Source organism: Scyliorhinus torazame, unplaced genomic scaffold (assembly GCF_047496885.1).
Source record: "Scyliorhinus torazame isolate Kashiwa2021f unplaced genomic scaffold, sScyTor2.1 scaffold_144, whole genome shotgun sequence".
Taxonomy (NCBI): domain Eukaryota; kingdom Metazoa; phylum Chordata; class Chondrichthyes; order Carcharhiniformes; family Scyliorhinidae; genus Scyliorhinus; species Scyliorhinus torazame.
This window is the reverse complement of record NW_027307871.1, coordinates 195271-218702: the sequence shown is the minus strand read 5'-3', so window position 1 is coordinate 218702 and position 23432 is coordinate 195271.

Here is a 23432-nt window from a genome sequence, read left to right as displayed (position 1 = left end):
AACAGGGGGAGGCCCATTCAGCCCCCTCCACGAGCCTGTTACACAGGAAGAGGAGGTGGCCCATTCAGCCTCTCAAGCCTGTTACACAGGAACAGGAGGAGGAGCATTCAGTCCCCACGAGCCTGTTACACTCGAACAGGAAGAGGCCTATTCAGCCCCTCGAGCCTGTTACACTCGAACAGGAGGAGGCCCATTCAGCCCCTCGAGCCTGTTCCACGGGAACAGGAGGAGGCCCATTCAACCCCCTCCTCGAGACTGTTAACCAGGAATAGGAGTCCCATTCTGCCCCTTGAGCCTGTTACACAGTAACGGGATGAGGCCCACTAAATCGCTCGAACCTGTTACACAGGAACAGGAGGCTCCCCATCCAGCCCCCTCTTCGAGCCTGTTACACAGGAACAGGGGGAGGTCCATTCAGCCCCCTCCTCGAGCCTTTTACACAGGAACAGGAGGTGACCCATTCAGCACCTCGAGCCAGTTACACAGGAACATGAGGAGGCCCATTCAGCCCCCAACTCGAGCCTGTTACACAGGGACAGGAGGTGGCCTATTCAGCCGCTCGAGACTGTTACACAGGAACAGGAGGAGGCCCATTCAGCCCATCGAGCATGTTACACTCGAACAGGAGGAGGGCCATTCAGCCCCTCGAGTCTGTTACACAGGAACAGGAGGAGGCCCATTCAGCCCCTCGAGTCTGTTACACAGGAACAGGTGGAAGCCCATTCAGCCCCTCGAGTCTGTTACACAGGAACAGGAGGAGGCCCATTCAGCCTCTCGAGCCTGTTACACAGGAACAGGAGGAGGCCCATTCAGCCCCTCGAGTCTGTTACACAGGAACCGGAGGAGGTCCATTCAGCCCCTCGAGTCTGTTACACAGGAACAGGAGGAGGCCCATTCAGCCCCTCGAGCATGTTCCACTCGAACAGGAGGAGGGCTATTCAGCCCCTTGAGCCTGTTACACAGGAACAGGAGGAGGCCCATTCATCCGCCTCCTCGAGCCAGTTTCACTGAAACAGGAGGAGGCCCATTCAGCCCCCTCGAGCCTGTTCCATCGGAACAGGTGGAGGCTCATTCAGCCGCCTCCTCGAGTCTGTTACACAGGAACAGGAGGCCCATTCAGCCCCTCGAGCCTATTACACAGGTAGAGGAGGAGGCCCATTCAGCCCCTCGAGCCTGTTACACAGGAACAGGAGGAGGCCCATTCAGCCCCTCGAGCCTATTACACAGGTAGAGGAGGAGGCCCATTCAGCCCCTCGAGCCTGTTACACAGGAACAGGAGGAGGCCCATTCAGCCCCTCGGCCTGTTACACAGGAACAGGAGGAGGCCCATTCAGCCCTCTCCTCGAGTCTGTTACACAGGAACATGAGGAGGCCCATTCAGCCCCTCGTGTCTGTTACACAGGAACAGGAGGAGGCCCATTCAGCCCCCAACTCGAGCCTGTTACACAGGGACAGGAGGTGGCCTATTCAGCCGCTCGAGACTGTTACACAGGAACAGGAGGAGGCCCATTCAGCCCATCGAGCGTGTTACACTCGAACAGGAGGAGGGCCATTCAGCCCCTCGAGTCTGTTACACAGGAACAGGAGGAGGCCCATTCAGCCCCTCGAGTCTGTTACACAGGAACAGGAGGAAGCCCATTCAGCCCCTCGAGTCTGTTACACAGGAACAGGAGGAGGCCCATTCAGCCTCTCGAGCCTGTTACACAGGAACAGGAGGAGGCCCATTCAGCCCCTCGAGTCTGTTACACAGGAACCGGAGGAGGTCCATTCAGCCCCTCGAGTCTCTTACACAGGAACAGGAGGAGGCCCATTCAGCCCCTCGAGCATGTTCCACTCGAACAGGAGGAGGGCTATTCAGCCCCTTGAGCCTGTTACACAGGAACAGGAGGAGGCCCATTCATCCGCCTCCTCGAGCCAGTTTCACTGAAACAGGAGGAGGCCCATTCAGCCCCCTCGATCCTGTTCCATCGGAACAGGTGGAGGCTCATTCAGCCGCCTCCTCGAGTCTGTTACACAGGAACAGGAGGCCCATTCAGCACCTCGAGCCTATTACACAGGTAGAGGAGGAGGCCCATTCAGCCCCTCGAGCCTGTTACACAGGAACAGGAGGAGGCCCATTCAGCCCCTCGAGCCTATTACACAGGTAGAGGAGGAGGCCCATTCAGCCCCTCGAGCCTGTTACACAGGAACAGGAGGAGGCCCATTCAGCCCTCTCCTCGAGTCTGTTACACAGGAACATGAGGAGGCCCATTCAGCCCCTCGTGTCTGTTACACAGGAACAGGAAGAGTCCCATTCAGCCCCTCGAGCCTGTTACACAGGAACAGGAGGAGGCCCATTCAGCCCCTCGAGCCTGTTACACAGGAACAGGAAGAGGCCCATTCAGTCCCCTCCTCGGGCCTGTTACACAGGAACAGGTGGAGGACCATTCAGTCCCCACGAGCCTGTTACACTCGAACAGGAGTAGGGCCATTCAGCCTCCGAGCCTGTTACACAGGAACAGGAGGAGGCCCATTCAGCCCCTCGAGCATGTTACACTGGAACTGGAGAAGGTCTATTCAGCCCTCGAGCCTGTTCCACGGGAACAGGAGGAGTCCCATTCAGCCCCCTCCTTGAGCCTGTTTCACAGGAACAGGAGGAGGCCCATTGAGCCCCTCGTGTCTGTTACACTCGAACAGGACGAGGCCCAATAAGCCCCTCGAGCCTGTTATACTAGAACAGGAGGAGGCCCATTCAGCCCCCTCCTCGAACCTGTTACACAGGAACAGGAGGAGGCCCATTCAGCCCCTCGAGCCTGTTACACAGGAACAGGAGGAGGCCCATTCATCCGCCTCCTCGAGCCAGTTTCACGGAAACAGGAGGAGGCCCATTCAGCCCCTCGAGCCTGTTACACAGGAACAGGTGGAGGCCCATTCAGCCGCCTCCTCGAGTCTGTTACACAGGAACAGGAGGCCCATTCAGCCCCTCGAGCCTGTTACACAGGAACAGGAGGAGGCCCATTCAGCCCCTCGGCGTGTTACACAGGAACAGGAGGAGGCCCATTCAGCCCCCTCCTCGAGTCTGTTACACAGGAACATGAGGAGGCCCATTCAGCCCCTCGTGTCTGTTAAACAGGAACAGGAAGAGTCCCATTCAGTCCCCTCCTCGGGCCTGTTACACAGGAACAGGTGGAGGACAATTCAGTCCCCACGAGCCTGTTACACTCGAACAGGAGTAGGGCCATTCAGCCTCCGAGCCTGTTACACAGGAACAGGAGGAGGCCCATTCAGCCCCTCATGTCTGTTACACTCGAAAAGGACGAGGCCCAATAAGCCCCTCGAGCCTGTTATACTGGAACAGGAGGAGGCCCATTCAGCCCCCTCCTCGAACCTGTTACACAGGAACAGGAGGAGGCCCATTCAGCCCATCGAGCCTGTTACACAGGAACAGGAGGTGGCCCATTCAGCCCCTCGAGCCTGTTACACAGGAACAGGAGGAGGCCCATTCAGCCCCCTCCTCGAGCCTGTTACACAGGAACCGAATGAGGCCCATTCAGCCCCTCGAACCTGTTACACAGAAACAGGAGGAGGCCCATTCAGCCCCTCGAGTTTGTTACACAGGAACAGGCGGAGGCCCATTCAGCCCCTCGAGCCTGTTACACAGGAACAGGAGGAGGCCCATTCAGCCCTTGAGCATGTTACACAGGAATAGGAGATGGTCCATTCAGCCCCTCGAGTCAATCACACAGGAACAGGTAGAGGCCCATTCAGCCCCTCGAGCCTGTTACACAGGAACAGGAGGAGGCCCATTCAGCCCCTCGAGACTGTTACACAGGAACAGGAGGAGGCCCATTCAGCCCCTCGAGTCTGTTACACAGGAACAGCATGAGGCCCATTCAGACCCTCCTTGAGCCAGTTACACAGGAACAGGAGGCTCCCCATTCAGCCCCCTCCTCCAGCCTGTTACATAGGAACAGGAGGAGGCCCATTCAGCCTCTCAAGCCTGTTACACAGGAACAGGAGGAGGAGCATTCAGTCCCCACGAGCCTGTTACACTCGAACAGGAAGAGGCCTATTCAGCCCCTCGAGCCTGTTACACTCGAACAGGAGGAGGCCCATTCAGCCCCTCGAGCCTGTTCCACGGGAACAGGAGGAGGCCCATTCAACCCCCTCCTCGAGACTGTTAACCAGGAATAGGAGTCCCATTCTGCCCCTCGAGCCTGTTACACAGTAACGGGATGAGGCCCATTAAATCGCTCGAACCTGTTACACAGGAACAGGAGGCTCCCCATCCAGCCCCCTCCTCGAGCCTGTTACACAGGAACAGGGGGAGGTCCATTTAGCCCCCTCCTCTAGCCTTTTACACAGGAACAGGAGGTGACCCATTCAGCACCTCGAGCCAGTTACACAGGAACATGAGGAGGCCCATTCAGCCCCCAACTCGAGCCTGTTACACAGGAACAGGAGGTGGCCTATTCAGCCGCTCGAGACTGTTACACAGGAACAGGAGGAGGCCCATTCAGCCCATCGAGCATGTTACACTCGAACAGGAGGAGGGCCATTCAGCCCCTCGAGTCTGGTACACAGGAACAGGAGGAGGCCCATTCAGCCCCTCGAGTCTGTTACACAGGAACAGGAGGAGGCCCATTCAGCCCCTCGAGTCTGTTACACAGGAACAGGAGGAGGTCCATTCAGCCCCTCGAGTCTGTTACACAGGAACAGGAGGAGGCCCATTCAGCCCCTCGAGCATGTTCCACTCGAACAGGAGGAGGGCTATTCAGCCCCTTGAGCCTGTTACACAGGAACAGGAGGAGGCCCATTCATCCGCCTCCTCGAGCCAGTTTCACTGAAACAGGAGGAGGCCCATTCAGCCGCCTCCTCGAGTCTGTTACACAGGAACAGGAGGAGGCCCATTCAGCCCCTCGAGCCTATTACACAGGGAGAGGAGGAGGCCCATTCAGCCCCTCGAGCCTGTTACACAGGAACAGGAGGAGGCCCATTCAGCCCCTCGAGCCTATTACACAGGTAGAGGAGGAGGCCCATTCAGCCCCTCGAGCCTGTTACACAGGAACAGGAGGAGGCCCATTCAGCCCCTCGGCCTGTTACACAGGAACAGGAGGAGGCCCATTCAGCCCTCTCCTCGAGTCTGTTACACAGGAACATGAGGAGGCCCATTCAGCCCCTCGTGTCTGTTACACAGGAACAGGAAGAGTCCCATTCAGCCCCTCGAGCCTGTTACACAGGAACAGGAGGAGGCCCATTCAGCCCCTCGAGCCTGTTACACAGGAACAGGAAGAGGCCCATTCAGTCCCCTCCTCGGGCCTGTTACACAGGAACAGGTGGAGGACCATTCAGTCCCCTCCTCGAGCCTGTTACACTCGAACAGGAGTAGGGCCATTCAGCCTCCGAGCCTGTTACACAGGAACAGGAGGAGGCCCATTCAGCCCCTCGAGCTTGTTACACTGGAACTGGAGAAGGTCTATTCAGCCCTCGAGCCTGTTCCACAGGAACAGGAGGAGGCCCATTGAGCCCCTCGTGTCTGTTACACAGGTACAGGAGGAGGTCCATTCAGCCCCCTCCTCGAACCTGTTACACAGGAACAGGAGGAGGCCCATTCAGCCCCTCGAGTCTGTTACACAGGTACAGGAGGAGGTCCATTCAGCCCCTCGAGTCCGTTACACAGGAACAGGAGGAGGCCCATTCAGCCCCTCGAGCATGTTCCACTCGAACAGGAGGAGGGCCATTCAGCCCCTTGAGCCTGTTACACAGGAACAGGAGGAGGCCCATTCATCCGCCTCCTCGAGCCAGTTTCACGGAAACAGGAGGAGGCCCATTCAGCCCCCTCGAGCCTGTTACATCGGAACAGGTGGAGGCCCATTCAGCCGTCTCCTCGAGTCTGTTACACAGGAACAGGAGGCCCATTCAGCCCCTCGAGCCTATTCCACAGGTAGAGGAGGAGGCCCATTCAGCCCCTCGAGCCTGTTACACAGGAACAGGAGGAGGCCCATTCAGCCCCTCGGCGTGTTACACAGGAACAGGAGGAGGCCCATTCAGCCCCCTCCTCGAGCCTGTTACACAGGAACAGGAGGAGGCCCATTCAGCCCCTCGAGCCTGTTACACAGGAACAGGAGGAGGACCATTCAGCCCCTCGAGCCTGTTACACAGGAACAGGAAGAGGCCCATTCAGTCCCCTCCTCGGGCCTGTTACACAGGAACAGGTGGAGGACAATTCAGTCCCCACGAGCCTATTACACTCGAACAGGAGTAGGGCCATTCAGCCTCCGAGCCTGTTACACAGGAACAGGAGGAGGCCCATTCAGCCCCTCGTGTCTGTTACACTCGAAAAGGACGAGGCCCAATAAGCCCCTTGAGCCTGTTACACAGGAACAGTAGGAGGCCCATTCAGCCCCCTCCTCGAACCTGTTACCCAGGAACAGGAGGAGGCCCATTCAGCCCATCGAGCCTGTTACACAGGAACAGGAGGAGGCCCATTCAGCCCCCTCCTCGAGCCTGTTACACAGGAACCGAATGAGGCCCATTCAGCCCCTCGAACCTGTTACACAGAAACAGGAGGAGGCCCTTTCAGCCCCTCGAGTCTGTTACACAGGAACAGGCGGAGGCCCATTCAGCCCCTCGAGCCTGTTACACAGGAACAGGAGGAGGCCCATTCAGCCCTTGAGCATGTTACACAGGAACAGGAGGTGGTCCATTCAGCCCCTCGAGTCAATCACACAGGAACAGGTAGAGGCCCATTCAGCCCCTCGAGCCTGTTACACAGGAACAGGAGGAGGCCCATTCAGCCCCTCGAGACTGTTACACAGGAACAGGAGGAGGCCCATTCAGCCCCTCGAGTCTGTTACACAGGAACAGCATGAGGCCCATTCAGCCCCTTCCTCGAGCCTGTTACACAGGAACAGGAGTTGGTCCATTCAGCCCCTCGAGTCAATCACACAGGAACAGGTAGAGGCCCATTCAGCCCCTCGAGCCTGTTATACAGGAACAGGAGGAGGCCCATTCAGCCCCCTCCTCGAGCCTGTTACAAGGAACAGGAGAAGGCCCATTCAGCCCCTCGAGACAGTTACACAGGAACAGGAGGAGGCCCATTCAGCCCCCTCCTCGAGCCTGTTACACAGGAACAGGAGGAGGCCCATTCAGCCCCTCGAGTCTGTTACTCAGGAACAGGTGGAGGCCCATTCAGCCCCCTCCTCGAGCCTGTTACACAGGAACAGGAACAGGCCCATTCAGCCCCTCGAGCATGTTACACTCGAACAGGAGGAGGGCCATTCAGCCCCTTTACCCTGTTACACAGGAACAGGAGGAGGCCCATTCAGCCCCCTCCTCGAGCCTGTTTCACGGAAACAGGAGGAGGCCCATTCAGCCCCTCGAGCCTGTTACACAGGAACAGGAGGAGGCCCATTCAGCCCCTCGAGTCTGTTACATAGGAACAGGAGGAGGCCCATTCAGCCCCCTCCTCGAGTCTGTTACACAGGAACAGGAGGAGGCCCATTCAGCCCCTCGAGCCGATTACACAGGAAGAGGAGGAGGCCCATTCAGCCCCTCGAGTCTGTTACACAGGAACAGGAAGTGGCCCATTCAGCCCCTCGAGCCTGTTACACAGGAACAGGAAGAGGCCCATTCAGTCCCCTCCTCGGGCCTGTTACACAGGAACAGGAGGAGGCCCATTCAGTCCCCATGAGCCTGTTACACAGGAACAGGAGGAGGCCCATTCAGCCCCTCGAGACTGTTCCGCGGGAACAGGAGGAGGCCCATTCAGCCCCACGTGTCTGTTACACTCGAACAGGACCAGGTCCAATAAGCCCCTCGAGCCTGTTATGCTGGAACAGGAGGAGGCCCATTCAGCCCATCGAGCCTGTTATACAGGAACAGGAGGAGGCCCATTCAGCCCCTCCTCGAGCCTGTTACACAGGAACAGGAGGTGGCCCATTCAGCCCCTCGAGCCTGCTACACAGGAACAGGAGGAGGCCCATTCAAACCCCTCCTCGAGCATGTTACACGGGAACAGTAGGAGGCCAATTCAACCCCCTCCTCGAGACTGTTAACCAGGAATAGGAGTCCCATTCTGCCCCTCGAGCCTGTTGCACAGGAACAGGGGGATGCCCATTCAGCCCCCTCCTCGAGCCTGTTACACAGGAACAGGAGGAGGCCCATTCAGCCCCCTCCTCGAGTCTGTTACACAGGAACAGGAGGAGGACCATTCAGCCCCTCAAGCCTCTTACACAGTAACAGGAGGCGGCCCATTCAGCCCCTCGAGCCTGTTACACAGGAACAGGAGGTGGCCCATTCAGCCCCCTCCTCGAGCCTGTTACACAGGAACAGGAGGAGGCCCATTCAGCCCATCGAGCCTGTTACACAGGAACAGGAGGAGGCCCATTCAGCCCCCTCCTCGAGCCTGTTACACAGGAACCGAATGAGGCCCATTCAGCCCCTCGAACCTGTTACACAGAAACAGGAGGAGGCCCTTTCAGCCCCTCTGTAGAAGCCAAGTATTTCAAATACAACTAGTATAGGTAAAAGATAGCTGTTTAAGCATAAATGTTGAGCCCCAGTTTTTAATACCCATTTATACAGCATAATTCACTTTTACTGAAGTCCGTTGTTCTGGCAAATGCATATTTTCAAAGACAGTGTGACATTAAAACAGCAAGATAATTTGACACTGCTTGTGCTAATTGTCAAGGAAAGGGACTGAATACACAGCAACATTGTTCACAATGCAGATAACAGCTGGGTCAGAAAAGCTGATGTTGCACATTGAAGATGGACGGCTTGCCATCAAATCAAATGTGTTTGAGTCTAACCCAAACCAATTAGGATTATATTGGGGTGTAATTAGACGACTTAAGACAGATATGAAAGTGTATAACTAAAAAGTTTCTCCCGGCCATTTTAGGTTAGGTTAGGTTAGGTTGGGTTTTGTTGTCTTTGTGAGTATTGTCTTTGTAGCTTAAGTTTTGTCTTTCTGTTAGTTTAGTCAGTTTTTGCCTTTGATTCTAGTCTCCATTTTAGGTTATTGTCTTTGGGGGTTCTGTCAGTTTAACAGTCTGTGTCAGTGATGTTAGTCCACTTTTGACTTTGAGTTTGAGTTTAGCTGAAGATTAGCTTTCTCTCTCTCTTCATGTTTCATTGCCAGACTTTGACCTTTTAAAAGTTACTTTCGAGCTGTCTGCCTAAGCAAAGAAAGATAATGTCTGTAATTCTCTGAAAGCTTCGAATTGTCTACGAATTGCCTTTTAAATGACTTTCAAATTGTAATCCAGCGACTACAAATAAAACAATTCTTTTTGGCACCTGAGGAGTTTATACTGCAAATTTCTGCTGAGTTCCAGTATTCGCAAAGTGCTACTGATAACCGAATAGCAGAGATGATATAAATTCCTTCAACTTTACACAGTCGAATAATACAAGGAATCAAACAACTTAACACAGTCTACAAAATAGTACAAATCTTATAGCTTGTCGTATTGCGCCAGGACTTGATTCATCAACTAAGCTTCCCCCAAACTTGGCGTGGTTCGACAGGTTAAGATTCCTTTAAATTAAAGATTCTTTCACCCTCGAGTCTGTTACACAGGAACAGGCGGAGGCCCATTCAGCCCCTCGAGCCTGTTACACAGGAACAGGAGGAGGCCCATTCAGCCCTTGAGCATGTTACACAGGAACAGGAGGAGGCCCATTCAGCCCCTCGAGTCTGTTACACAGGAACAGGAGGAGGCCCATTCAGCCCCTCGAGCCTGTTACACAGGAACAGGAGGAGGGCCATTCAGCCCCATCCTCGAGCATGTTACACAGGACAGGAGGAGGCCCATTCAGCTCCTCGAGCATGTTACACAGGAACAGGAGGAGGCCCATTCAGCCCCTCAAGCCTGTTACACAGGAACAGGCGGAGGCCCATTCAGCCCCCTCCTCGAGCCTGTTACACAGGAACAGTAGGAGGCACATTCAGCCCCTCGAGTCTGTTACACAGGAACAGGAGGAGGCCCATTCAGCCCCTCGAGCCTGTTACACAGGAACAGGAGGAGGCCCATTCAGCCCCCTCCTCGAGCCTGTTACACAGGAACAGCATGAGGCCCATTCAGCCGCTCGAGACTGTTACACAGGAACAGGAGGAGGCCCATTCAGCCCCTCGAGCATGTTACACTCGAACAGGAGGAGGGCCATTCAGCCCCTTTACCCTGTTACACAGGAACAGGAGGAGGCCCATTCAGGCCCCTCCTCGAGCCTGTTTCACGGAAACAGGAGGAGGCCCATTCAGCCCCTCGAGTCTGTTACACAGGAACAGGAGGAGGCCCATTCAGCCCCCTCCTCGAGTCTGTTACACAGGAACAGGAGGAGGCCCATTCAGCCCCTCGAGCCTATTACACAGGAAGAGGAGGAGGCCCATTCAGCCCCTCGAGTCTGTTACACAGGAACAGGAAGTGGCCCATTCAGCCCCTCGAGCCTGTTACACAGGAACAGGAAGAGGCCCATTCAGTCCCCTCCTCGGGCCTGTTACACAGGAACAGGAGGAGGCCCATTCAGTCCCCACGAGCCTGTTACACTCGAACAGGAGGAGCGCCATTCAGCCTCCGAGCCTGTTACACAGGAACAGGAGGAGGCCCATTCAGCCCCTCGAGACTGTTCCGCGGGAATAGGAGGAGGCCCATTCAGCCCCACGTGTCTGTTACACTCGAACAGGACGAGGCCCAATAAGCCCCTCGAGCCTGTTATACTGGAACAGGAGGAGGCCCATTCAGCCCATCGAGCCTGTTATACAGGAACAGGAGGAGGCCCATTCAGCCCCTCCTCGAGCCTGTTACACAGGAACAGGAGGAGGCCCATTCAGCCCCTCGAGCCTGTTACACAGGAACAGGAGGAGGCCCATTCAGCCCCTCCTCGAGCTTGTTGCATAGGAACAGGAGGAGGCCCATTCAGCCCCCACCTCGGCCCTGCTACACAGGAACAGGAGGAGGCCCATTCAACCCCCTCCTCGAGACTGTTAACCAGGAATAGGAGTCCCATTCAGCCCCTCGAGACTGTTACACAGGAACAGGCGGAGGCCCATTCAGCCCCCTCCTCGAGTCTGTTACACAGGAACAGGAGGAGGCCCATTCAGCACTTCAAGCCTCTTACACAGTAACAGGAGGCGGCCCATTCAGCCCCTCGAGCCTGTTACACAGGAACAGGAGGTGGCCCATTCAGCCCCCTCCTCGAGCCTGTTACACAGGAAGAGGAGGAGGCCGATTCAGCCCCTCGAGCCTGTTACACAGGAACAGGAGGAGGCCCATTCAGCCCCTCGAGCCTGTTACACAGGAACAGGAGGAGGCCCATTCAGCCCCTCGAGTCTGTTACACAGGAACAGGAAGAGGCCCATTCAGTCCCCTCCTCGGGCCTGTTACACAGGAACAGGAGGAGGCCCATTCAGTTCCCACGAGCCTGTTACACTCGAACAGGAGAAGGGCCATTCAGCCTCCGAGCCTGTTACACTGGAACTGGAGAAGGCCTATTCAGCCCTCGAGCCTGTTCCACGGGAACAGGAGGAGGCCCATTCAGCCCCCTCCTTGAGCCTGTTACACAAGAGCAGGTGAAGGCCCATTCAGCCCCTCGTGTCTGTTACACTCGAACAGGACGAGGCCCAATAAGCCCCTCGAGCCTGTTATACTGGAACAGGAGGAGGCCCATTCAGCCCCTCCTCGAGCCTGTTGCACAGGAACAGGAGGAGGCCCATTCAGCCCCCACCTCGACCCTGTTACACAGGAACAGGAGGAGGCCCATTCAAACCCCTCCTCGAGCATGTTACACGGGAACAGGAGGCCAATTCAGCCTCCTCCTCGAGCCTGTTACACAGGAACAGGAGGAGGCCCATTCAACACCCTCCTCGAAACTGTTAACCAGGAATAGGAGTCCCATTCTGCCCCTCGAGCCTGTTACACAGTAACCGGATGAGGCCCATTCAAACCCCTCCTCGAGCATGTTACACGGGAACAGGAGGCCAATTCAGCCTCCTCCTCGAGCCTGTTACACAGGAACAGGAGGAGGCCCATTCAACCCCCTCCTCGAAACTGTTAACCAGGAATAGGAGTCCCATTCTGCCCCTCGCACCTGTTACACAGGAACAGGGGGCTCCCCATTCAGACCCCTCCTCGAGCCTGTTACACAGGAACAGGAGGTGGCCCATTCAGCCCCCTACTCGAGCTTGTTACACAGGAACAGGAGGAGGCCCATTCAGCCCCCTCCTTGTGCCTGTTCCACAGGAATAGGAGGAGGCCCATTGAAGGAATCTTTAATTCATAGGGATCTTAACCTGTCGAACTACGCCAAGTTTGGGGGAAGCTTAGTTGATGAATCGAGTCCTGGCGCAATACGACAAGTTATAAGATTTGTACTATTTATAGACTGTGTTAAGTTGTTCGATTCCTTGTATTATTCGACTGTGTATAGTTGAAGGAATTTATATCATCTCTGCTATTCGGTTATCAGTAGCACTTTGCGAATACTGGAACTCAGCAGAAATTTGCAGTATAAACTCCTCAGGTGCCAAAAAGAATTGTTTTATTTGTAGTCGCTTGATTACAATTTGAAAGTCATTTAAAAGGCAATTCGTAGACAATTCGAAGCTTTCAGAGAATTACAGACATTATCTTTCTTTGCTTAGGCAGACAGCTCGAAAGTAACTTTAAAAGGTCAAAGTCTGGCAATGAAACTTGAAGAGAGAGAGAAAGCTAATCTTCAGCTAAACTCAAACTCAAAGTCAAAAGTGGACTAACATCACTGACACAGACTGTTAAACTGACAGAACCCCCAAAAGACATCTCTAAAATGGAGACTAGAAAGGACAAAACTGACTAAACTAAACACTAAAACCAAACCTAAAATGGCCGGGAGAAACTTTTCAGTTATACACTTTCATATCTGTCTTAAGTCGTCTAATTACACCCCAATATAATCCTAATTGGTTTGGGTTAGACTCAAACACATTTGATTTGATGGCAAGCCGTCCATCTTCAATGTGCAACATCAGCTTTTCTGACCTAGCTGTTATCTGCATTGTGAACAATGGTGCCTTCATGTTGCTATGGTATTTAGTCCTTGTCCTTGACAATTAGCACAAGCAGTGTCAAATTATCTTGCAACTGTGCTGTTTTAATGTCACACTGTCTTTGAAAATATGCATTTGCCAGAACAACGGACCTCAGTAAAAGTGAATTATGCTGTATAAATGGGTATTTAAAACTGGGGCTCAACATTTATGCTTAAACAGCTATCTTTTACCTATACTAGTTGTATTTGAAATACTTGGCTTCTACAGTCGGCCCTTTGATAAATCGAAAAATTGAGATATATCAGAAAAGATTAAAAGACATCATTAATGCGATAGGATAGGTAAAAGCGCAAAGAATCATTGCAGTTTTAAACAATAAAATTGACACTTAAAATACAACAGGCATTTCAAAATAATTATTATAATTAATAAATTAATCAAATTTGATCACATTGGTAATTCATAATAACTTCATGTAAAATGATTATACAATACAAGTTGAACATATGATCTAGTAATAAATGGTAAAATGATTATCAAAATGGACATCCTCTGGATAATACACAAAAACTTGTTGAAAGGGTTAATTTTCTTGCAGAGACAAAAAGAGGCGTCTAGCTTGGAATGATGCCATTCGCATCTTTAAACTTTTTTTTTGTCACTCAAATGGACTGGGAGTAAAAGTTGGATTGCTGCCAAATTCCCGTTATCAAATTTCTTTGAACGATCTGTTCTTTTGGCTTTTAATCAAAGATTGTTGTAGCTTCCACATTGTTTGAAGTTTTAATTTCCAGGCTAATTTTAAACATTTATTTTAAAATATCAAATACAATAACTTATTAAATATATAACTGAACCAACCTTGTGCTGTATCTTGATTTTCTGTAGATGAATTTGTCGGTTCTGTTAAAGGAAACACAGCTAACAAGATATGTTAATTTCTTTAAATTAATAAAGCAACATTCAGAATAATGAGTTTTCTTAAGTTGACAGTTCTTGGCAAATTTTTAGCGATACATTGAGGGTTCTTTAGCTGCTTTGATGGCAGCCGTTCTCTTCTGAGTAAGTTCCCTTTCTCGTTTGGAAATTTTCTGTCCCAAGTAAACATCTTTCTGGGCAATTTGTGCTTTGTGAAAGCTAGCTTTGTGACTGTTAGTACTGAGGTGGTTCAAGACCACCCGTAAGTCTTTGTCATGATCATCTTTATTGGTGGAGGTTATCAGAACATCATCTTCATATTGGATAATGGTGGAAGGCCGAACAGGCAGTTGCCTGAGATGATTCTGTAAAGCCATGTGGTAAACAATTGGGCTATTATGATACTGTTGTTGATTAACTGTAAAAGCAAACCATGGTTGTAGTTGCTTAGCCAGTGTTGCTGACCAGAAGCCATACTGGGTGTGTCTTGTTGGGACGCGTTACATGGTTGACCATGAGGTGGAGATGTATTGTAGTGAACATTGTCTACTTCATTATCAACTCTTGAATCTATCCGTTGTTTTTGATAGCATTTTGCCATCCAGTGTCCTACTCTACCACAGGAAAGACATTGTGGTATTTTCTTACGTGATTTTAATGGAGCAAGGGTACATGTTTGTTCTAGCGCTGGTGGTGAAATTGTAGTTACTGCTGATATTCCTGCAGGTGCTGCAACAGCCGCCGCTGGAGCAGCAGGTAACATGGGCTGGATTTGAGCAATAGGCTGCATTTGAGCAGCTGCAGTGTTAAAAGTTGCCTGATTGTGCAAACCACGATCTATCTGAATGCATCGGTCAACTATGTCTCGGTATGTGCCAGCTGTGGCCCAAGCTGGTAAAACCAAATTCAAGGCAGCAGAAACTCCAGGTTTAACACCGGCTATAAAAGCCGTTTTTAATGGACTTAAAGTGCTTGCATCCCATGTGTCATTTTCCTGGTCGAGTGTCATCCCTGAATATTCCATCCAAGAATGTAAAAATCTTTCCTCAAAATCCTGAATATCTTCATCATTTTTTTGAAAGCAAGCTGTGATCTTAGACCAATTGGTCCTCGGGGGGCGAAATTGTAATAGCCAATTCTTGATTGTTAGCCAACCAGCTAAATTTTGCAAATCGTCTCCAAGGGCAACTTCTACTTCATTTTTAAGGGTTGAACTTATACGAGTACCTAGCATGATAGTCAGAATTTGTACTCCATCAAGTGGGTGGAGACTGTAAATGGATTGTAATCTGTGAATTCCATCCCATGTGGTCTTACCACCCTTTTTAGGGTGTGGAAGACCCTTGGACCATTCGTCAATTTTAGAAGGATCAATTTGTTCATGAACCCATTGGTGGTCAAATATGTTTCTAGTGATAGTTTCACCATCTTCTTCTATTTTTTTGCTTCCAACTCTAACCCGTTTGCGTTTTAAAGGGGCTAGTCGAATTGCTTTAGTATTTTGTATTGTAGGAACACTATCTTCGTCTGATTCATCCGACAGAGAAAATGATTTATTTTTAACAATTGATCTTGGCTGTGCAATTGCCGATTGTGCCACTAGGTCGGTGGCTTGGACTGCTTTCTGAGTTTGTTCAATCTTTTGTACAGAAAGCATGTTTGTCAAAGAATTACAATGTTCAGTCATGCTGGTTATATTTCTTTCTAAAACACATCTTTCTTTCACTAACTTGCAATTTTCAAGTTCAATTCGCTCAGTTTTTAATTGCAATTGTCGGTATTTTGACTCCACTTCAAAGACTTGATTTTGGAATTCTGTTATTTGAAAAGATAACTGCTGGAGTTCAGAGGTTTTGTTTCGCAAATCTGTTTTAATTTCATCATAATGCTCAAGTTTGGATTTTGCATCTTGCAATTCTTCAACAACTGCAGTTAGTTGCTTTTTAGTGGACCTATACTCATCATCGCTTCGCTCAGTAGTTAATTGCAACTGTTGGTATTTTGACTCCACTTTAAAAACTTGGATTTGAAATTGCTGGAGTTCAGAGGTTTTGTTTTGCAAATCTGTTCTAATTTCATCATAATGCTCAAGTTTGGATTTTGCAACTTGCAAATCTGTTTTAATTTCATCAGAATGCTCAAGTTTGGATTTTGCATCTTGTAAATCTGTTTCAAGTTTGGATTTTGCATCTTGCAATTCTGTTTTAATTTCATCATAATGCTCAAGTTTGGATTTTGCAACTTGCAAATCTGTTTTAATTTCATCAGAATGCTCAAGTTTGGATTTTGCATCTTGTAAATCTGTTTCAAGTTTGGATTTTGCATCTTGCAATTCTGTTTTAATTTCATCATAATGCTCAAGTTTGGATTTTGCAACTTGCAAATCTGTTTTAATTTCATCAGAATGCTCAAGTTTGGATTTTGCATCTTGCAAATCTGTTTTAATTTCACCAGAATGCTCAAGTTTGGATTTTGCATCTTGCAAATCTGTTTTAATTTCATCATAATGCTCAAGTTTGGATTTTGCAACTTGCAAATCTGTTTTAATTTCATCAGAATGCTCAAGTTTGGATTTTGCATCTTGCAATTCTGTTTCAAGTTTGGATTTTGCAGCTTGCAATTCTTCAACAACTGCAATTAGTTGCCTTTTAGTAGACCTATACTCATCATCACTTCGCTCAGTATTTAATTGCAGCTGTTGGTATTTTGACTCCATTTTAAAAACTTGATTTTGGAATTCTGACTCCACTTTAAAAACTTGATTTTGAAATTCTGCGATTTGAACATTTAACTGCTGGAGTTCAGAGATTTTATTTTGCAAATCTGTTCTAATTTCATCATAATGCTCAAGTTTGGATTTTGCATCTTGCAAATCTTCAAGAACTGCACTTAGTTGGTCTTTAGTGGACTGAAGCTGATGATCACTTTTATTTTTAACAATGATCTCTTGCTGACTGTGTATCTGTCCCGTAATTACCAGGGACCATTTTACACGTTCTGCACCGTGTAATCGTGTGCATTTTCCCCATGCTCTCTTGATATTATTGAAGGACCACTGTCCTCTGGGGATATCATACTTTGATTCAATTTTTTTTGAGGTTTCACATAGGTTAAAATGTCTACGAGTGAAAGATCTACAATCCCCCAACATATCTTCAACAGAAACATCTGGTATTCCAGCACCCCCCTTGGATGTAGTGGGGAGTAATTTTCTGTCTGCTAAAGGCTCTGAATCTACACTTTGAATTGGATCAGCCATAACTTTTCTTGATCGCTGACTGCCGTTTTATTTTAGTTACTGCAGTGACTAATCTTCCAGTCACGTCTGATAGTCTGACCGACTGGCACTTGATTTATTTAACACAGTCTATAAAAAATGTTCTTTTCAAGGGTCGAAGTACTGATTGATGCGGCTTTAAGACTTTTAATGGATGAAAAAGATATTTCTTACCCTAGTCTAGCCGTGGGTTCCGGCTGTCTTCTGGGCCTCCTCCGATTATCTCCGAAGCTTCCCGAAGGTTCCCGACCTCATCCGATTATCTTCGAAGCTTTCCGTCGTCACCTGGGCCTCCGAAGGTCGTTCAGTACTCCCCCCTTCTGCCCGACTACGCCAATTAAAGGAAACTTTAATTTATAAGGATCTTAACCTGTCGAACCACGCCAAGTTTGGGGGAAGCTTAGTTGATGAATCAAGTCCTGGCGCAATACGACAAGTTATAAGATTTGTACTATTTGTAGACTGTGTTAAGTTGTTCGATTCCTTGTATTATTCGACTGTGTATAGTTGAAGGAATTTATATCATCTCTGCTATTCGGTTATCAGTAGCACTTTGCGAATACTGGAACTCAGCAGAAATTTGCAGTATAAACTCCTCAGGTGCCAAAAAGAATTGTTTTATTTGTAGTCACTTGATTACAATTTGAAAGTCATTTAAAAGGCAATTCGTCGATAATTCGAAGCTTTCAGAGAATTACAGACATTATCTTTCTTTGCTCAGGCAGACAGCTCGAAAGTAACTTTTTAAAGGTCAAAGTCTGGCAATGAAACATGAAGAGAGAGAGAAAGCTAATCTTCAGCTAAACTCAAACTCAAAGTCAAAAGTGGACTAACATCACTGACACAGACTGTTAGACTGACAGAACCCCCAAAAGACATCTCTAAAATGGAGACTATAAAGGACAAACTGACTTAACTAAACACTAAAACCAAACCTAAAATGGCCGGGAGAAACTTTTTATTTATACACTTTCATATCTGTCTTAAGTCGTCTAATTACACCCCAATATAATCCGAATTGGTTTGGGTTAGACTCAAACACATTTGATTTGATGGCAAGCCGTCCATCTTCAATGTGCAACATCAGCTTTTCTGACCCAGCTGTTATCTGCATTGTGAACAATGGGGCCTTCATGTTGCTGTGTATTCAATCCCTTGGCCTTGACAATTAGCACAAGACAGTGTCAAATTATCTTGCAACTGTGCTGTTTTGATGTCACACTGTCTTTGAAAATATGCATTTGCCAGAACAACGGACCTCAGTAAAAGTGAATTATGCTGTATAAATGGCTATTAAAAACTGGGGCTCAACATTTATGCTTAAACAGCTATCTTTTACCTATACTAGTTGTATTCGAAATACCTGGCTTCTACACCCCTCCTCGAGCCTGTTACACAGGAACAGGAGGAGGCCCATTCAGCCCGTCTTCGAGCCTGTGACACAGGAACAGGAGGAGGCCCATTCAGCCCCCTCCTCTAACATGTTATACCAATACAGGAGGAGGCCCATTCAGCCCCTCGAGCATGTTACACAGGAACAGGAGGAGGCCCATCCAGCCCCTCGAGCCTGTTACACTGGAACAGGAGGAGGCCCATTCAGCCCCCTCCTCAAACCTGTTGCACAGGAACAGGAGGAGGCCCATTCATCCCCCTCGTTGAGTCTGTTACACAGGAACAGGAGGAGGCCCATCCAGCACATCGAGCCTGTTACACAGGAACAGGAGGAGGCCCATTCATCCCCCTCATTGAGTCTGTTGCACAGGAACAGGAGGAGCCCCATTCAGCTCCTCGAGCCTGTTACACAGGAACAGGAGGAGGCCCATTCAGCCCCTCGAGTCTGTTACACAGGAACAGTAGGAGGCCCATTCAGCCCCTCTTCGAGCCTGTGACACAGGAACAGGAGGAGGCCCATTCAGCCCCCTCCTCGAGCCTGTTAAACAGGAACCGGATGAGGCCCATTCAGCCCCTCGAACCTGTTACACAGGAACAGGAGGAGGCCCATCCAGCCCCTCGAGCCTGTTACACTGGAACAGGAGGAGGCCCATTCAGCCCCCTCCTCAAACCTGTTGCACAGGAACAGGAGGAGGCCCATTCATCCCCCTCGTTGAGTCTGTTACACAGGAACAGGAGGAGGCCCATCCAGCACATCGAGCCTGTTACACAGGAACAGGAGGAGGCCCATTCATCCCCCTCATTGAGTCTGTTGCACAGGAACAGGAGGAGCCCCATTCAGCTCCTCGAGCCTGTTACACAGGAACAGGAGGAGGCCCATTCAGCCCCTCGAGTCTGTTACACAGGAACAGTAGGAGGCCCATTCAGCCCCTCTTCGAGCCTGTGACACAGGAACAGGAGGAGGCCCATTCAGCCCCCTCCTCGAGCCTGTTAAACAGGAACCGGATGAGGCCCATTCAGCCCCTCGAACCTGTTACACAGGAACAGGAGGAGGCCCATTCATCCCTCGAAACTGTTACACTGCAACAGGAGGCTCCCCATTCAGCCCCCTCCTCGAGCCTGTCACACAGGAACAGGAGGAGGCCCATTCAAACACCTCCTCGAGCATGTTACACGGGAACAGGAGGCCAATTCAGCCCCCTCCTCGAGCCTGTTACACAGGGACAGGGGGACGCCCATTCAGCCCCCTCCTCGAGCCTGTTACACAGAAACAGGAGGTGGCCCATTCAGCCCCCAACTCGAGCTTGTTACACAGGAACAGGAGGAGGCCCATTCAGCCCTTCGAGTCTGTTACACAGGAACAGGAGGATGCCCATTCAGCCCCTCGAGCCTGCCCCCTCCTTGAGTCTGTTACACAGGAACAGGAGGAGGCCCATTCCGCCCCCTCCTTGAGTCTGTTACACAGGAACAGGAGGAGGCCCATTCAGCCCCTCGAGCCTGTTACACAGGAACAGCAGGAGGCCCATTCAGCCCCCTCCTCGAGCCTGTTACATAGGAACCGGATGAGGCCCATTCAGCCGCTCGAACCTGTTACGTAGGAACAGGAGGAGGTCCATTCATTCCTCGAACCTGTTACACTGGAACAGGAGGAGGCCCATCCATCCCCTCGAGCCTGTTACAGTGGACAGGAGGAGGCCCATTCAGCCCCCTCCTCGAGCCTGTTACACAGGAACAGGAGGAGGCCCATTCAGCCCCCTCCTCGGGCCTGTTACACAGGAACAGGAGGAGGCCCATTCAGTCCCCACGAGCCTGTTACACTCGAACAGGAGGAGGGCCATTCAGCCTCCGAGCCTGTTACACAGGAACAGGAGGAGGCCCATTCAGCCCCTCGAGCCTGTTACACTGGAACTGGAGGAGGCCCATTCAGCCCCCCCTTGAGCCTGTTACACAAGAGCAGGTGAAGGCCCATTCAGCCCCTCGTGTCTGTTACACTCGAACAGGACGAGGCCCAATAAGCCCCTCGAGGCTGTTATACAGGAACAGGAGGAGGCCCACTCAGCCCATCGAGCCTGTTACACAGGAACAGCAGGAGGCCCATTCAGCCCCCTCCTCGAGCCTGTTACATAGGAACCGGATGAGGCCCATTCAGCCGCTCGAACCTGTTACGTAGGAACAGGAGGAGGTCCATTCATTCCTCGAACCTGTTACACTGGAACAGGAGGAGGCCCATCCATCCCCTCGAGCCTGTTACAGTGGACAGGAGGAGGCCCATTCAGCCCCTCCTCGAGCCTGTTACACAGGAACAGGAGGAGGCCCATTCTGCCCCCACCTCGACCCTGTTACACAGGAAAAGGAGGAGGCCCATTCAGGCCCTCGAGCCTGTTACACAGGAACAGGAGGAGGACCATTCAGCCCCTCGAGTTGTTACACAGGAACAGGAGGAGGCCCATTCAGCCCCTCGAGCCTGTTACACATGAACAGGAGGAGGCCCATTCAGCCCCCTCCTCGAGCCTGTTACACAGGAAAAGGAGGTGGCCCATTCAGCCCCCTCCTCAAGCCTATTACACAGGAACAGGACGAGGCCATTCAGCCCCTCGAGCCTGTTACACTGGAACTGGAGAAGGCCTATTCAGCCCATCGAGCTGGTTACACAGGAACAGGAGGTGGCCCATTCAGCCCCTCAAGTCTGTTACACAGGAACAGGAGGAGGCCCATTCAGCCCCTCCTTGAGCCTGTTGCACAGGAACAGGAGGAGGCCCATTCTGCCCCCACCTCGACCCTGTTACACAGGAAAAGGAGGAGGCCCATTCAGCCCCTCGAGTTGTTACACAGGAACAGGAGGAGGCCCATTCAGCCCCTCGAGCCTGTTACACATGAACAGGAGGAGGCCCATTCAGCCCCCTCCTCGAGCCTGTTACACAGGAAAAGGAGGTGGCCCATTCAGCCCCCTCCTCAAGCCTATTACACAGGAACAGGACGAGGCCCATTCAGCTCCTCGCGCCTGTTACACAGGAACAGGAGGAGGCCCATTCAGCCCCTCGAGTCTGTTACACAGGAACAATAGGATTCCCATTCAGCCCCTCGAGCCTGATAGACAGGAACAGGAGCAGGCCCATTCAGCCCCTCGAGCCTGTTAGCCAGGAACAAGAGGAGGCCCATTCCGCCCCTCCTTGAGTCTGTTACACAGGAACAGGAGGAGGCCCATTCAGCCCCTCAAGCCTGTTACACAGGAACAGGAGGAGGCCCATTCAGCCCCCTCCTCGAGCCTGTTACACGGGAACCGGATGAGGCCCATTCAGCCGCTCGAACCTGTTACACAGGAACAGGAGGAGGTCCATTCATTCCTCGAACCTGTTACACTGGAACAGGAGGCTCCCCATTCAGCCCCCTCTTTGAGCCTGTTACACAGGAACAGGAGGAGGCCCATTCAGCCCCCTCCTTTCGCCAGTTACACAGGAAGAGGAGGAGGCCCATTCAGCCCCCTCCTCGAGCCTGTTACACAGGAACAGGAGGAGGCCCATTCAGCCCCTCGGGTCTGTTACACAGGAACAGGAGGAGGCCCATTCAGCCCCTCCTCGAGCCTGTTAAACAGGAACCGGATGAGGCCCATTCAGCCCCTCGAACCTGTTACACAGGAACAGGAGGAGGCCCATTCATCCCTCGAAACTGTTACACTGCAACAGGAGGCTCCCCATTCAGCCCCCTCCTCGAGCCTGTCACACAGGAACAGGAGGAGGCCCATTCAAACACCTCCTCGAGCATGTTACACGGGAACAGGAGGCCAATTCAGCCCCCTCCTCGAGCCTGTTACACAGGAATAGGGGGACGCCCATTCAGCCCCCTCCTCGAGCCTGTTACACAGAAACAGGAGGTGGCCCATTCAGCCCCCAACTCGAGCTTGTTACACAGGAACAGGAGGAGGCCCATTCAGCTTCTCGAGCCTGTTACACAGGAACAGGAGGAGGCCCATTCAGCCCTTCGAGTCTGTTACACAGGAACAGGAGGATGCCCATTCAGCCCCTCGAGCCTGTTAGACAGGAACAGGAGGAGGCCCATTCTGCCCCCTCCTTGAGTCTGTTACACAGGAACAGGAGGAGGCCCATTCCGCCCCCTCCTTGAGTCTGTTACACAGGAACAGGAGGAGGCCCATTCAGCCCCTCGAGCCTGTTACACAGGAACAGCAGGAGGCCCATTCAGCCCCCTCCTCGAGCCTGTTACATAGGAACCGGATGAGGCCCATTCAGTCGCTCGAACCTGTTACGTAGGAACAGGAGGAGGTCCATTCATTCCTCGAACCTGTTACACTGGAACAGGAGGAGGCCCATCCATCCCCTCGAGCCTGTTACAGTGGACAGGAGGAGGCCCATTCAGCCCCCTCCTCGGGCCTGTTACACAGGAACAGGAGGAGGCCCATTCAGTCCCCACGAGCCTGTTACACTCGAACAGGAGGAGGCCCATTCAGCCCCTCGTGTCTGTTACACTCGAACAGGACGAGGCCCAATAAGCCCCTCGAGTCTGTTATACTGGAACAGGAGGAGGCCCATGGCACATTCAGCCCATCGAGCCTGTTACACAGTAACAGGAGGTGGGCCATTCAGCCTCTCCTCGAGCCTGTTACACAGGAACAGGAGGAGGCCCATTCAGCCCCTCGAGCCTGTTACACTGGAACTGGAGAAGGCCTATTCAGCCCATCGAGCCTGTTACACAGGAACAGGAGGTGGCCCATTCCGCCCCTCGAGCCTGTTACACAAGAGCAGGTGAAGGCCCATTCAGCCCCTCGTGTCTGTTACACTCGAACAGGTCGAGGCCCAATAAGCCCCTCGAGGCTGT